The sequence below is a fragment of the Lissotriton helveticus genome, chromosome 9, assembly GCF_964261635.1.
Source record: "Lissotriton helveticus chromosome 9, aLisHel1.1, whole genome shotgun sequence".
Taxonomy (NCBI): domain Eukaryota; kingdom Metazoa; phylum Chordata; class Amphibia; order Caudata; family Salamandridae; genus Lissotriton; species Lissotriton helveticus.
Window position 1 is genome coordinate 343,436,813 of NC_136070.1, and position 16,199 is coordinate 343,453,011.

Genomic DNA, 16,199 nt, shown 5'->3' on the forward strand with positions numbered 1-16,199 from the left:
TATTGCATTAAAATGTTAGCTACATTGAGACGGACACAAGAGCAGTGGCACGAGCTGTACCACATGATAAGCACAGCTATGAATGACGCATGCGCATATCTTTCCCTCCACTTCTGCAGACGCGTCAGGACACGTGAGTGTGGCTGACGCATGCGCAGTAACTAAAATACAAGCGACGGCCATTTTTAAAAGGACACGGATTAATTCATTAGAAATACACATAGGCAAGCTTCGGGAACTTTACTTAAGCTAAATATAAACGTTAGTAAAACATACACGGGTTACCTTATTACACATAAATGAGGTTCTTGATTTCGGCAAGCCGCAAAATATGCAAAGCTTTGCTTCATCAATCCCCTCTTTGATGATATCTACTATCATCACAAATTATACTGGAACCAGATGCCAACTTTCTTTCACACTTTATAAAGTTCTATTTCTTCCAGCAACCGCTCTAACTTTTCTCTTTCAGTTTTAGCAGGGTGAGAAGTTTTCACCTTTTTGTATATCTGATCATTCACTTCCTCTAATTCAATCTCATCCACACTTCGTTTCACTCCTCTTGCATTAACCTCGTGCTTTTTGGTGCGCTTGCGGTATTTACAGCATAAGAAAATGGAAAGTATAATAAGACCTATAATACCAATTGGCATCAGAATTTTGAATAATAAGCTTTTACCTATGCTAGCAAGCCAATGACCTACATTTGAGAGACCATCTACCAGTCTCTTCCAGGCACTATCAACCTCGAGTGGTTTGAGTTCCTTTGCCAAATTAGTAATGTTTTTCACATATCTTTTGATCTGTACACTTTTATCCGGAATATAAGTGCAACAATGTTGCGCCTTCAACATCCGGCAGACTCCGCCCTCTTTCGCTAATAAGGTGTCAAGAGCAAGTCGATTTTGTAAAACCATTGATCTGATCGCAACCATTTCGGTATTGACCAGCAGAAATCCATGAGCTGTTTCAGTAGACAGCACATCTACTATAGTAGACAATTTGCAAATTCTGTGAGTGTTCAGAACCACTCCCACTCCAGGTATCAGTGCACTGAAAATACTACCCATAATTTCACCTATACTTTCTCTTTTACTACGCACTAAGCCATTAGTATCTTCATTGCTTCCAGCTTTTCCATTCACATGGTATATTTTCGGGAAAACAATGCCAAAGTAGCAGCTTCCATACCAGTGATCCGGCAATTTGAAATAAGCCTTGTCCCCACAAATATAATAAATTCCAGGAAACACAGGCTCTGACCCATTTTTGAAACCCCAACCTCCAATTACCTTGTAATTATGTTCGCATTCACTGGAACCAATGAAAACATTATTATAATAGCTAGTCTTCTCGCGGTGAAGACATAGCTTGCCTTTCTTTTCAAAATCCAGCAACAGAGCAGGACCCGCTCCACCAGATGAGGTGCCTTCCATGTTTTCTGCCCACTTTGGCTTTTTCTGACTTTCGTCATTAGCCTTCTTCTGAATTTCAATTCTCCTTTTCTCTGCCATGTTCAGGAACATCTTTTCCTGCTCACGCAAAGAACAAGTCAAGTTATCTCTGTGTGCGTCTGCTATGTCAATGTTCCCTATAGTCAGAAAGTAGTCTCCCATATATCTTATGGTGTCAGTTTTGGTATGTACAGGATTCAAGTTCCCACGTATAGGAAGTTCAGAAAAGATCACGTCATTGTTAGAGTAATAATACTGTAACGGTCCCCTTTTGTAAAATAAACTAGCTAAAATGCTACAGGAAATTCCATATGTTAATGGCAGATGATGGTATGTCACGCCTTCAGCCACCGAAGTAGGTAGCTTCATGCAGACATAGCAATCTTCAATTTCCATAGTTTCTACATAGTGTATTAACAAGTTTGCGAAAACATTCAAATGTGTCCTGTTTTTCATTCCATGGTAATGTAGTCCTTTCTCATCTGATGCTTCTAAGTCTCGTTTAGTTTGTCTCAATGCTCTCTCATGTCTTTCTACACTCTGTGTTGTCAGCTCCTCATTGTCAGTATTTACAACTTCAGTAGGGACAATGTTAGTATCTTTACTTACAGCAAAGGGAATGAAAATTGTTAATCCTATCCAGATAACTATCAGCACTACTACACTACATATACACACCTTGCAACACGTCTTAAAACGGCTGCAACTAGGACTACCATTCACTGTTGAATCAGACATTTTAGCTCAGTAGGAGTGTTCTCACCCCTCTTTTTACTTTTTACACAACTAGCTTACTTTGTGCAAATTCACGGTGGCTCGTCTTCCTCTTCAGCTGAGTACTCTGGGACAGGTTCTCCGTCGCTTACGTCAGTTATATCAAGATCTTCAAGTTCTTCCAAAACCAGTGTCCATTCAGGAGACTTGTACTTTTTGTTTTGTCTTTTTATTCGCTCACTCCTTCTTTTGGAAGAGTCTTCTTCTTGTTCTGCTATTCGAGCACTTCTTCTTGCTTCTGCACGTTTTTCTTCCACTGTCTTTATCCTTAGTCTCAGTCTTTTTACAAACCTAGGCTCAAGGTTGTTTCTTTTCTTTAGTCTCTTAGTCGGTACTTTGACTTCACTTTCTTTTCTTATTCTCTTGTTCTCTTTATCTTGTGGTAATTCTTCTCCACTTTCTTCTTCTACTTCCCTTATCTGACTAGTTCCAGGGCTAGCATCAAATTTTTCTGCCTGGTTGCTAATCTGGCCTTGTTCAGGAATATTTTGTTTTCGGCTTTCAATTGTCTCTGTTTCTGTTTCTGTTTCTGTTTCCTGAACCCGTTTTTCTAACCCTATCTGATCCTGTTCAAGCACTTCGATCTCTTGATTTTCTTCTGCTCGAACTATTACTCTATGTCTAGTCTGTCCCTTATCCACATCAGGAGTTAGCGGAGGAGTATCAAACACTTGCTCTGTATCCTGCACTTGTTCAGTATCGGGTACTTGTTCAGTATCGGGTACTTGTTCAGTATCGGGTATTTGTTCAGTATCGGGTATTTGTTCAGTCTTATTCACTTGATCTGTATCAATCACGTGCTCTGTCCCTGTCTGACCTTCTCCTTCCTCAGTTTTGATTTGAATCTCAAGTGGCTGAGGATCTTCGCCTGTGCCTTGCTTTTCCTGACTAGTCCACTCTCTACCTTCACTAAGTCGTTCTCTTGTTCTGATAGGATCTTCGGTCAGATCAATCATCGGTATCCATTCTTCTGGCCATATGCTTGGCAGCTCGTCTTCAGCTACTCCTGGCTCAGTTTCCTGGACCTCTTCAGCAGGCTGGTTTCTTGGCAGTTCGCAGTCAACTACTCCTGGGCCAACGTCTGCTGTTCCTGCAACCTGACTGGTGCTGGGCTGCTCGTTGTCAGTTGCTACTGGTCTGGCTCCTTCAGGGTCCTCTGCTGGTTGCCCTGGTTCTTCAAATCCTTTGTCTGGCAATACCTTCTGAGTGTGTCCAGCGTGGATCCACTGGGGAACACCTGCGACTTTCACTGCAGTGGTTGTCACCAGGATTACTTGGCGTTTCTTTCCCCACCTTGGTGCCAGACAGCTTGATCGAGTATGCTTCTTTATTTTGACCCAGTCTCCTGGAACCAAGCTGTGGAGAGGAGTCGTTGGATTGAGGATGCCGTCGTCTCCAATCTGGCGAGAGATAGAACGCACTTGGTCACCCAATCTTCTGCAGTATTCAAGCACCAAATCATCAGTAATACTCAACAGTTTGCTTCCTGGCACCCATGCTTGTCTCATCACTCTTCCCATAATGATTTCATGGGAACTTAGGCCTGTCTTGCGGTCTGGAACACTTCTCAGTCCCATCAGGACCAGGGGCAGGGCCTTCACCCAGGTCATGCCAGTAGCATCTGTCAGCTTTGCTAGTCTGTTTTTGATAGTTCCATTTACTTGTTCCACTATTCCAGAAGCCTCTGGGTGGTATGCACAATGGAGTTTCTGCCTTATTCCGAAGGCCTTACAGAGTTCAGCCAGTATGTCATTCTGGAAATGTCCACCCTTATCTGATTCAATAATGCATGGTATTCCGAACCTAGGTATCAGTTCTTTTAGTAAACACTTCGCTACTGTCAGTGCGTCATTTTGAGGAGTAGGGTAAGCTTCTACCCATTTTGAAAATACGCAAACAATGACAAGGACATATCGTTTCCCTTCACAACGGGGCATGGTGATGAAATCAACCTGTATCTTTATAAAGGGACCCCCTGATCTCCCAATCTTGCTCAGTTCAACCATTGTCCTCTTGCCTGGGTTCATCTGTTGACATGACAGGCACCTCTGGCAGAGGGACTCTGCTACCTTCCTGAACTTTTTACTGTACCAAGTCTGTTGAAATACCAGAATCATGGCATCCCTACCAATGTGTGATCCTTCATGTATTAATCTTGCCATTGTGCCAAGCAAGTGTCGGGGTAACACAGGCATACCAGTTGGGCCCAAAATCACACCATCCACGCGTCTCGGTCTACACCCATCCTCCTTCCATTTCTCTCTTTCTTGCCAAGGAGCCGACTCCTGCCACTCTCTCACCTCATCCCATGTAGGCACTTCCTCAAACACCTGAAGCTGGCAGCTGGTTCCTGGCCCCCCTCGTTTTGGATTTACAATATACCGATCTTTGGCACACCATTGAGCCACTCGATCAGCATAATCGTTTCCCAGTGATACTCTGTCCATGCTCCTTTGATGAGCGGTACATTTTACCACTGCCAGTTCTTTGGGCAACTGGATGGCCTCTAAAAGGTCATGAACCACCTTTGCATTCCGAATGGGAGTACCTGAGGAAGTCATGAATTCCCTCTGTAGCCATAATTGGCCAAAGTCATGCACAACGCCATAACAGTACTGACTGTCAGTATACACTGTTATGCGTAAGTCCTTCCCAATTTTGCAAGCCATTATCATGGCTATCAATTCGGCTACTTGTGCAGACTTGATGTTATATAAGTAACCTGCTTGTTCAATTTTTGTGAAAGACACTACTGCATAAGCAGCACTCAAGCCTCCTAATTCATGTCTTAGACAGGAACCATCCACAAATAGTTCTTTATCATGCTCAGGCAATGGTACTTCTTTTATGTCAGGGCGTGGCTTGGTACTGAACTCTGTCAGATCAATACAATCATGTTCATCATCATCCCCACCTTCCATTTCCAAGGGGTCGGGGAGTAAGGTGGCAGGGTTCAGAATACCGCACCTAACAATGCTCACATTTGCTGCACCCACAAGAATCCTCTCGTATTTAGTCAGCCGACTAGGGGTGAGATATTGTGTTTTAGTTCTGGTCAATAGAATTACCACTCCATGTGAAACATACACGGTCACAGGATGTCCCATGACAATGGACTCACTCTGTTCCAAACTTGCACAGGTAGCAGCTACTGCTTTCAGACAGCCTGGTAACCCAGCGGCTACTGGGTCCAGTGTGGCAGAGAAATAGGCCACAGGCCTCCTGGTCGTGCCATGTTCTTGAGTCAGGACTGACAATGCGCAATTATCGCGAGTGTCACAGAATAGGGCAAACTCTTTGGAATAATCTGGCATTCCCAACGCAGGGGCTGTACACAGACAGTTTTTCAATCTTGTGAAAGCCATTAGACTTTCATCGTCCCACTGTACAACATCTGGCATTCCTCTCGTGGTCATTTTTATCAAGGGCCTGGCTAAGGCTGCAAATCCCAGAATCCACTGCCTGCAGTACCCTAATACACCCAGGAACATTCTGACTTCTTTTTGAGTACGGGGCAACTGCATTTTTTGAATTATTCTCACTCTTTCTGATGTGACTTTTCTGACACCCTTTTCTATTTGGTGTCCCAGATATTTTACAGATTTCGCACAGAACTGTAGTTTATCAGGGGCTACTTTATGCCCTTTCTCACACAGATGATTTAGGAGGGCAATGGTGTCAACTACACAGTCCCTGTGACTTTTAGACGCCAGTAGAAGGTCGTCTATGTACTGCACTAACACAGAGTTCCCAGGCAAGGTCAAAGTCTCTAGACATTTTTTCAAGATCTGATTAAAGATAGAGGGACTCTCTGTATACCCTTGAGGGACCATGTTCCAACAATACACGTGACCCTCGAAAGCAAATGAGAAAAGAAATTTGCTGTCGGGGTGCAGGGGTATCGAAAAGAATGCATGACACAAATCAATCACAGTGAACCACTCAGCATCCCAAGGAATCTGGTACAGAATTACTGCAGGGTTCGGGACAATAGGGCAGCAAGGAACTACAATTTTGTTAACCTTTCTCAGGTCCTGCACTACCCTATACTTGCCACTAGGCTTTTTGATGCCCATAATCGGTGAGTTGCATGGGCTGCTCATCACTTCCTGTATGATGTTTCCTTCCAATAATTTTTGTATTTCCAGAGTGACACCTGCTTTCACTTCAGCATTCATTCGGTAGGGCCTAGTGTTAGGATATACTGCATTGTCCTTGATGGCTATTTGTATGGGGTCCACATCTTTCATCAACCCCACATCCTTTCCAGTGAAATCCCACACCTCTGGCTTTACAGCTTCCTGTAGTTCTTGGGGCAAGTCCTGCAGGGTCAATCTTTTAATTTCTGAGTCAGGTCTAAGCAACAATAATTTATAAATGCCGTCTTCATCTGGGGTCTGTATTTCAACACCTTTTGGTGTGCAAAAGATGGTACAGTTCATTTTGCACAGCAAATCACGTCCCAGTAGATTCACTGGACTGGTGTCACAGACGACAAATCTATGCATCTGTTTAAAATTTCCAATTGAAATCTCCATTGGTTCGGTAACAGGAGTACTAATCAATTGATTAGATACACCTACTACTTGGATATTTTCTCCCGAGAGGGGTAGGTTTGGAACGTCCACTGTTCTTACAGTAGAACGGGTAGCGCCAGTGTCCAACAGAAAGGTGACATCATTTCCGTCAACCTTTCCTTCAATATATGGTCCAGACTGGTCTACCGGCAAGGAAGCGCCAAGTACGCACTCCTCGTCCTCCCCTCTCAGGCCCCGTCAGTCCTGATCATTACAAAGGAAGGTATCATTCAGCAGATACTGCGAAGTTGCTGTATTTCTGTTCTCCCCGCTTTCCCAAACCTCTATCTCTTCATTTTCTGCCTGTCTTCCCCTGTATACCTGTTTGGGTGCTCGAGGCACCTGAACTGTTTTTACCTGGGGTTGAGTCTTTCTTGGTCTTTCTTTCTGCGTCTGTGGAATTAAATCAGGAGTTTTCTCATTAACATCGACTAATTGGGGACACTCGTTTCGCCAGTGCCCAATTTCGCCGCACTGATGGCAGGGAAATTTTTTCATAGCCTCTTCCCTGCTAAATTTGGGCCGGGGCTTTCCTCCACCCCCTCCCCCAGGACTTTTGTTCTCAGCATTTTTAACCATGTTACTCAATTGTTTTTCCTGTTGTTCTGCGAGCTTCACCTGAGCCCACATAACCTTCTCCTTAAGGGCCTTTTTCTTTTCTGCCATCTCGTCCTCGCAGTACTTAGCGTACCGCAGGACCTCATCCATTTTCTTAGTATGCCAACAGATTTTATTGTCTTTTATCCACTGACAAATTTCAGGTCTTAAACCATTTACAAACCTGTAAATAAAGTGCGTCATATCCTTCAGGTCGATGTTGTCAATACCACTGTATGTTTTAAATACCTGCAATAACCTCTCATAGAAAGAGTGCACTGTCTCGTCCCTTTCCTGTGTTGTTCTATCTATTTTTGTCCAATCAGTTTCCTTAGCGGGCACCTTTTCTTTCAAGTGCTGAATTACCTGCTCATATTTTCGCATGACTTCCTTTGATGGCTCCCCTGTTTCCTTGTTTCTGGGATACTCTTCACTGGGCCAATCTATGTTTATTTTACACTGGGTCCATAAATCTACTGGAACCACAATGTCGAAAAACCCATCCAGGTCTTTCCACAGACATTTCTGTACCTTCACGAACCTCTCCACTTGCCTGTACCAGTCAACTGGTTTCTCTCGTAATTTTGGAAAATCGTTCGTGAAGGACACAATATCCTGCCTAGACCAGGGGACATGCACATATTTTCCCCCTGGAACTTCGCGCATGGGGCATAACTGCTCAGGTTTTTCTACCTCTCTTAAAGCAAACTCGGGAGTCACTTGTCGGGAGCGAACCTCTTCCCTCTTTTTCGCCCACCTGCTTCTCCATTTTTCCACATCTCCCCATTTCTGCAGTACCCCCATTAATTCTTTAATCTGCAACTTCTTCCCTGCCACATTCAGGTGTTCTATATCTTTGTCTGAGAAGTCTGCTCTGTACGGTTTCTGTAAGGGCTTGGATTTTGAGATATCTACCCCCATACTAACTGCTGTTTCGGTCAGTTTTTCATGGAGCACTCTGGTGTTCCTTGTAAAGCTTTTACATATGAACGACAATTCTTCTTCAGAGTAGGTATTCAATCGATCCAACCCCACATTTCCTGCCATTAATTCTTCTATTTCAACCCTCAGCTTGTAGAGGTCTAAAGGCTTTGTTTGCGGAGTCTGCTTTTCTAATTCACGACTCCAACTCTCAATTTCATCCGGAGTTACCAGAGAGACATTCCTAGTACCTGTTGCTGTCTCTAATTTAATTTCTTTTGCATTAAAAGGGTTATACCTCTGCTGTATTCCCTTTCCAGTCTGTTTGTTTGGCAATTCCAAGAACGCAACTTCAGACTCGCACTCACTGGACTGATCATCTATGATGATTGGTTCTTGTCTCGGGGTTGCTATGACTGGGGTCATGACTGGAGTAATCGGATTTCCCTGACCATTTCCGTATAACGGGACCACCGGTCCAATAGTTACTGGAATAGTCAATGCCTCAGGACTGGTATTTATCTGAGAAATTTTCTGAATTATTTCTGTTCTTTGTCTAGCTAGAGCCTCTTGCTCCTTTTCCACTAGTACCCTTCTTAGAGTTGTGTCATGTAATATCTGTGGGGTCAATGGAGGAGTAAAACTCGGGGCAGTAGGATGCGTTTCACTTGGTCCTCCCCCATAATTTGGTTTCGGGAATAAAGTTCCAGTATTAAAGGACCTGCGCTCTTCCCTATATGGAGGTTGAACAAAAGGCAGTCCTGAATTCGAGGGTTTCTCTTCGCTTTCATACAAGGGTCTGGGAAAAAAGGTTTTCGTACGTGAATAATTTTCTTCCTGACTTGCGGGCACTTTGGGATATATGTCCCTTGTTTCCGTCAGTTCGGGTTTTTCAGGATAGGGCAATACTTGACCACCCCCTCCCAGTCCCAGGGACCTGTCTTCTTCCTTTAGGAAGTGGCGTCGGGGAACATCTCCTACACTGGAAGGTCGGGTTCCCTCATTGTAAGGTGGCGGACTTCTGGTACAGATGTCATCTATTAGTTCATCATCTGAATCCCCCAGGGCCCCCCAATGCTTACATTTTTCAGTACTTTTCTCACCCGCTCCAACGTTATGACATGCCGGCATCATGGGAAACAGACCCTCAACAATCATGCTCTGCCTCCACTGTTTCATCCTTTTATCCCTGGATTCCTGTTTCTGCCTGGGGTACCACTTGGTCAAACCCTTGTCCATTCGGGGTCTTTCTTTTTCAAAAGCCTCAATCTCCCATTCCTCTAATGCCTCATACTGCGTTAGTCTTGGTCTGGGATGCAGTTCATTCATTCGGGTTCTTAAATTAAATAAAATCCTACCATTGAAAGTACCATCTAACGGAAAAGCCAATACTCCGTCATCTTTTGTATACTTCACCCAATTCTCCAGCCACACACAGGTATTGTACCCTCGGTCAAACATCATGAATGAGGCGGGAGTATTGGGTGCTGGGACAAGAACACCTTCCCTAGATTTAATCGGTTTGTCCGTTTTAAAATAATTTTTCACCTTACTTACAAGGGACATTTTTCTCTTGGCTCCGTACATAATATCGTATCTGTTAGCCTTCCACTGATCCCTTTCAAACCCTAGATGCCTTGGATCAGGTCGCGTCTCTGTAGTCCGCGAGTGCCACATACGACTTCTGCGCTAACTTTGTTTACAAAACTACCTCCAATCAGAATACGCTTCAGAAAATTCGTGCAACCAATGGGTGCGCGACACAAAATAAGCTCCGCCAATGGGTGCGCGGCCCCTTCGTGAGACAGTTCCCACGCTCTGGCGCTCACCCCTCCTTTACAATTTTCAGCTCCGCTACCCGCCCGCTGCTTCTACCAATCCCAGCGCGGCACAGAGTGACGTCAGAGGCGCTTCGCGACTGACTCCCTCCCTTCACAAGGTAACGGAAACTTTCTTTCTTTTAAAGTGCTCAGTGCTTGGTTATTTTACAACAAATACACATTCGCCACAGTGCTCAAGTGTCTAGACAGAGTAAGAATTCTTTTACAGCAAGTAAACTACTTCCATTTACTTTTCACTCGCTGCGGGCAGATCTCTTCCGCCTACCCTTCACTCTAGCATCGGTGAACCTGTTATTCCCCTAAACTCATCCACTTCTTTCCGGGATATATTCCGAGTTTTAAGGTTTCTCAGCGGACCCCTCTGCTTTCACGCTAGCTCCGAGGAACCTGCTACTCTTCCGATGTGACCCTTACTAGGTTACGCCACTATGGGAATTTTGCCAATGAACCCCGTTACTGTCATTTATTCACACATGTATTCAGAAAACCCTAGTTAGTGCTTCCCGGTTATCCTAACCTGCACCTAACTTTCCTCGAACCTGTGACCTCAGGACAATGGATTCTATTCACCACTTGCCCTTTCAATTCCCCGGGGAGTTCGGACAACACTTAACGCTTCGATTTACAAATGCATGGATTAGTACATATAACAATATAAGAACAAGAATAATGGCAATACAAAAATTCATGAATTATTTTTACAAGATATTATTCGTGCGTATTCACAAGAGATTGATCAGGTCTCTTAGAACAGCCACTCTTATAGCAGCATTAATATAATAGCAGCTTCCGACTTAACTAGTCCAACTAATCCTGCCTAACCTTTAGCTAGTCCCTAACCATCCTCTAGCTACCAGAAAACTGATAGAGCGCGCGAGGCCACCCGACCAACAGTTTTCGCCGTTTCCGGCTTCAGGGCCCATATACTTTTCAAATCACCATATACATCGATCAGGTGACTTCACGAGCTCTATCAAGTTGGTGTGTGTGTGTTCCCTGCTACCAAATTTCGGTGCACCCGACTTACCATCCACCGATGCGGGTGCCTAATGACCACAATGAATCAGGGAGCTAGCTGTAAAGGAAAGGCAGCAAAATACAAACCCAACCAATAACATTCAAATACTGTTTAAATGACCACGGACAACTGGAAGTTTTAAAATGTTTATCTAAAGTTCAATATTTTCTTGCATGAGGTACAGTAAAATAAGGCAATCAATAACCAAGATAACGTAAATCACATAGGCAGAAAGAAATAATGACAGAGTAATCATCAAGGTACAAAATAAATGTAACGAGAAAATACTATGTAAGTCAGTATTATCTAGACAGGGATAGACTAAGTGTGTGTGACTATAGAAGAGCTTATAATGAATAACACGCTTCACTTAAGGTGAAGGGGCCTTTGAACAACCTAGGCAACGAAGTTCTAGACCATATCAGAAAATGACACACTGCTATGCAAAATATGATTTCTAACAAATGAGAAGACATAGGAATATCTTTGCAAAATTATAAATGACTGTTCAATAGTTGCGGAAAGGCATGGAAATATAACATATGCAATGTTGAACTTTATTTAAGCAAAAGTTAGAAATTCAGAAGGTGCAAGAATTTCAAGAGGTTCAGAGTAATATTTACCTAGAAAAGGTGTGGAAACCAAACCCTGGCCATGGGTCAGTTAAGGACAGGAACCCCTCAAGGAAGGATACCCCTCAAAGGACAGCAGGTGCAGAATGGACACCCAGGATAGGACAGGATACCCTCGGAATAGGAATCAGGACAGGACCCTCAGGACAGGACAGCAAACCCTCAGGACAGGACCCTCTTCAGGATAGGACCGGAACCCACAGTTCGGAAGCAACGCCTGCGCTCCACCCGCTCTGCAGCTTATCGATCAAGACCCCGATTGGGTCAGCGAACTCCCAGCTAAGTGCCTTGCCAGCACTTTAAGGTTCAGTAGAACCTTAGTCTATAGTCAAATTCGGACAGAGTGCTCCGCAGCGCTCTGTATCTTCAGTCACCTATTGAGTGCGTTGGGTCAGTGACAGGTCAGCTAAACCAGACAAGTCGGACGGTTCACTAGGTGAACCCAGGGTAGATATACAGTTTGGGGACAGTGTACCACCCCCCAATGTTGCAAAGTGTCAGAATCCCTCAATTTCGATTGGTCCTAAGGTAGGGTTTGGGTAACACACCAATCACAATACACGATTTGAAGCCTTCATTTACATATTTGGGTACCGCCTAGCAGGTTTGGGGTTCCCATGAGCTAACAGTAGCGCAATATAACAATGTATCACATAAGGAGCCACATTCGCTGTTCTCGCAGGGCAGAGGTGACTTTCTCAGGAGCATCTCGCCCATCACTGCCAGCTGGCTATGTTCCATCAGCCAAGGTCCCTCGTGCTGCCGAATGTCGCACAGGCGCAGAAGGGACCTCCAATATGGCTCTCCTCTCACTCAGACCCCCATTTCCCGCGGTACATGAAAAGTAAGCGAAAACAAATTAATACATAATAATGTCATTATGAAAACACATCACAGGGTTTGTACTTTTAACTCATCATCAAGAAATAAAAATATTGCATTAAAATGTTAGCTACATTGAGACGGACACAAGAGCAGTGGCACGAGCTGTACCACATGATAAGCACAGCTATGAATGACGCATGCGCATATCTTTCCCTCCACTTCTGCAGACGCGTCAGGACACGTGAGTGTGGCTGACGCATGCGCAGTAACTAAAATACAAGCGACGGCCATTTTTAAAAGGACACGGATTAATTCATTAGAAATACACATAGGCAAGCTTCGGGAACTTTACTTAAGCTAAATATAAACGTTAGTAAAACATACACGGGTTACCTTATTACACATAAATGAGGTTCTTGATTTCGGCAAGCCGCAAAATATGCAAAGCTTTGCTTCATCACTGCCACCCGCCAGATTAGGATTTAAATACTGATCTGGTGGGCGGTGCTGCAGTGGACTAAGTCGGTGGTCAGTCAGGCTCATTGAAGAGCCTGACATGTGGACTGGTGCAGTCAGAGCGCTGACTGCACCTTCCTGTACCTTCCTGTACCTTCCTTCACCTTCCTGCGCCTGCACGGTGGCATACATGACACACGGTGCTGGAGCTGGGGGTGCCAATCCAGGAGGGCACATGCTGTGCCCCCCCTGCATTCACCCCCAGGACCAAGAGCTGCAGGGGACCCTGTTAAGGTCCCCTTTGTTGCCTCTCTGCCATCCTTTACCTGGTGGGCTCCCCCCCATGAAAAGGGTGGTGAAAGGGCAACTCCTAATATGCTGGGCGTTGACGCAGCGGCACCACCAGCATATTAGTGCCCATTACTACTGCGCATGGTAAGAAATCTGCCATTCGCGTTGAGGAAGCTGCTGCTGGAGTAGAATGTCTACTCAAGCAGCAGAAAGCAGAAGTGCCCTCTGATGGGACACGTAGTGCCATTTACGCTGGTTTTACAGCGGCTGGCAAAGTCCTGGTGCTAAAAATCAGTGCGAGCAGCACAACTTAACAGACTCCGCTGCAGGTGGAGCTCTGCGGAGCAGGGATGAGTTTTTTTGGCACTTCGCGGATTTCAGCGGAGTAAAACTCTGTGAACTGCGTCCAGGCTTACCCAACATACCTCTGGTAATAATAGGCTGTTGGGGGTTGGGACACCATGGCCACCTAATACCCAGAGATTATTAGCCTATAGGAAAAGCATTGTCATTGATACTATGTAAGAACTGTGTTATGTCTAGCTAAAAGTTCCAGCTCTACAAAAGAGGCTTGGCTGCATTACAGGGAATCAGCTAACATAGATGTTTCACACCTACAAACTGCTTAACAGAAATACATAGATTTTTTGTTCATGTTTACATTTTACCAATACAACAGTTATTTGACCACAAATCGAAAAGGAATAATAATGAATCTACATTTTTAAAAGGACAATGCCGTACATTCAATTACCATAGTGTGTTGAATGCCCTCACTGACCTCCGTAATATGGCTAGGATTGTTCAACATTACAAATAAGTGTGTTTGAGTCTATTTGCCTATTAATTTTCATTTGTGTTTTTAGTAAGATTATTTATGAGATTGTTGAAATTTTTTTTTTTTGTTGGATTAACGTTAATGTTAAATAATGGCTTTATATTATTTTTTTAAGCAGGATATTGGGTTTTTAGGGGATAAGGTTTATGTTAATTATTTTAATGATAGGCAAATTAGTATTTTACAAATTTTAAATGTATTTTGTAACATTAATATTTTCAAATGTATTTTAATTTATAATGTGTTAAAATATATTAATCGTATTAACATAAAAACAATTAAAGAATAAGGAAATATTTAAATTGTAAAAATATTAAACAAATGAAACTATATTAACATTTCTTTTGGTAAAGTAAAGTATTTAGGAATTTGTTACATACAAGTTCTACATTTTATTTTTTCTCCAAAAATAAATGTAAAAAATATTTTTGCAAACACTGTTTTTATTTTATTAAACATGATTTTATATAAAATATATATTTTTAATTAAAAAATGGTGTTAATTAGATTATTGCTTTAATTTTAAGGTTTAAAGTTTAGGAATGACAGTAAATATTTAAAAAATATATTAATCATTTATAGTAATAAAAATATTTGTTTATACGTTAATGCTGAAATATGAATATATGAGTTTTGGTAAGTGTGTTTTTAGCTTAATGTTTAGTTTATTTAATAGTTACATGTGGTGGGTGAGAATGGAGTTTTGATTGTCTATGTATACAATGTTTATTTTGTATTACCTTGCTTGAAATGTATTAGATTGTAGTGGAAAAAGTAGGTTTCACTGCTTTAGCATCCAACAACGTCATCAAATAGGTTTAGATTGGAGTGAGAACAGTAAATTTCACCCCTTTAGTGTCCATTGCCTTAACCCAATATAGTTAAATTGGATTGGGAATAGTAAATGTCACCCCTTCATTGTCCAACATTTTTACCCAATATGGTCACATTGGAGTGGTAATATGAATGTCACCTCTTTACTGTCCAACACCTTCCCCCAATATGGTTAGATTGGAGTGGAAGTAGTGAATGTCACCCTTTTAGTGTCCAGCATCTTCCCAAAATATGATTAGATTGGTGTGGGAATAGTAAATGTAACCACTCTAGTGTCCAAGAACTTCCCCCAATATGGTTAGATTGGAGTGGCAATAGTAAATGTCAATTCTTTAGTGTCCAACACCTTCTCTAAATTGGTATAGATTGGTGTGGGAATAGTAAATGTTACCCTTCTAGTGTCCAAAGTCGTTTCCAAATTGATAGATGTTGAAGTGGGAATAGTAAATAAAACCCTTTTTGTGTCCAACACTTATCCCAAATTGGTTTATGTTGGAGTGGGACTAGTAAATGTCACCTCTTCAGTGTCCAACACTGTCCTGAAATGGTTTTAGATTGGAGTAGGAATAGTATTTTTTACCCTTTCAGTGTCAAACACCTTCTTCAAATTGGTATGGACAGTATAAGGAACAGTAGATGTCACCCTTTTAGTATCCAACACCTTTCCAAAATTGGTATAGGTTGGAGTGAGAATAGTAAAGGACACCCTTTTAGTGTTTAAGATTTCCTCAAATTGTTTTAGATCAGAGTGGGAATAGTAAATGTTACCCCTTTAGTGCCCAACACTGTCCCCAGATTGGTTTAAATTGGAGTGGAAATAGTAAATGTCACCCCTTTAGTGTCCAATATATTCTCCAAATTGGTTTAGATTGGAGTGGGAGTAGTAAATGTTATGCTTTTGGTGTCAAACACATTCGCCACATTGGTATAGGTTGGAGTGGGAATAGTAAATGTAACCCCTTTAGTGTCCTTCACTGTCCCCATTTTGGTTTATATTGTAGTGGTTAAAGTATTTTTCATCCCTTTAGTGTCCAGCATCTTCTTCAAATTGGTATAGATTGTAGTGGAAATAGCAAATATTACCCTTCTAGTGTACATCTTTCCCAAATTGGTATAGGGTGGAGTGTGAATAGTAATTGGC